The sequence below is a fragment of the Oncorhynchus nerka genome, linkage group LG11 (genome assembly GCF_034236695.1).
Source record: "Oncorhynchus nerka isolate Pitt River linkage group LG11, Oner_Uvic_2.0, whole genome shotgun sequence".
Classification (NCBI taxonomy): Eukaryota; Metazoa; Chordata; class Actinopteri; order Salmoniformes; family Salmonidae; genus Oncorhynchus; species Oncorhynchus nerka.
In genome coordinates, this window is record NC_088406.1 from 21457389 (window position 1) to 21458517 (window position 1129).

Below are 1129 nucleotides of genomic sequence, written 5' to 3' on the forward strand. Positions count from 1 at the left end.
AATTGGAATCGTAAAATGCACAAGGTACAATTCAGAAATGGGGTAGTGCATCATCAGTTCCTCTTGTCTGTTAATCATTGCATACCTTAGAGCTATCTATAACGTGTCAGAAATGTCCAGATAAACTAGCCTATGTCAGCTAATGTTTTCCCCCAATGCTGGAAGGGGGGGCCCCCAAGTGCAAAGGTTTGGAACCCCTGATAAACACTGAACAAAAATATAAATGCAACATGTAAAGTGTTGGCCCCATGTTTCATGAGCTGAAATTAAAGATCCCAGAAACTTTCCATACAAAAGCTTATTTCTCTCAAAATGTATGCACAAATTTGTTTTCATCCCTGTTAGTGAGCATTTCTCCTTTGCCAAAATAATCCATCCACCTGACAGATATGGCATATCAAGAACCTTGTGCTGGTGACAAAAAAACAAATCTAAAATGTGCAGTTTTGCCACACAACGCAATGCCAGATGTCTCAAGTTGAGGGAGCGTGCAATTGGCATGCAGGAATTTCCACCACAGTTGTTGCCAGAGAATTTTAAGTTAATTTCTCTACCATAAGATGCTTTCAAGGTCGATTTAGAGAATTTGGCAGTACGTCCAACCGGCCTCACAACCACACCAGCCCAGGACCTGCATATCCAGCTTCTTCACTTGCAGTATCGTCTGAGACCAGCCACCCCGAAAGCTGATGAAACTGAGGAGTGTTTCTGACTGTAATAATGACCTTTTGTGGGGAAAATCTCATGATTAGCTGGGCCTGGCTCCCCAGTGGGTGGGCCTATGCCCTCCCATGGCTGCGCCCCTGTCCAGTCATATGAAATAAATTCATTAGGCTCTAATTTATGTAAGTTCACGGATTTCCTTATATTAACTCAGTAAAATCGTTGCACTTATATTTGTGTTCAGTATAGTAGACCCAATATTTTTTTAAAGTCAGAAAATTGAGGACAAGCATTTCGCTACACCCACAATAATATCTGCTAAATGTGTATGTGACCAATAAAATTAGATTTGACACTTTGTAGTAAATGCTGGTAATTCTGCCAGATACTTTCCTGTCTGTGCCTACCTGCATGAATTAACCTCCACTATCATGCACTAGTCTGAGAAAAACACCAAAACAAGATC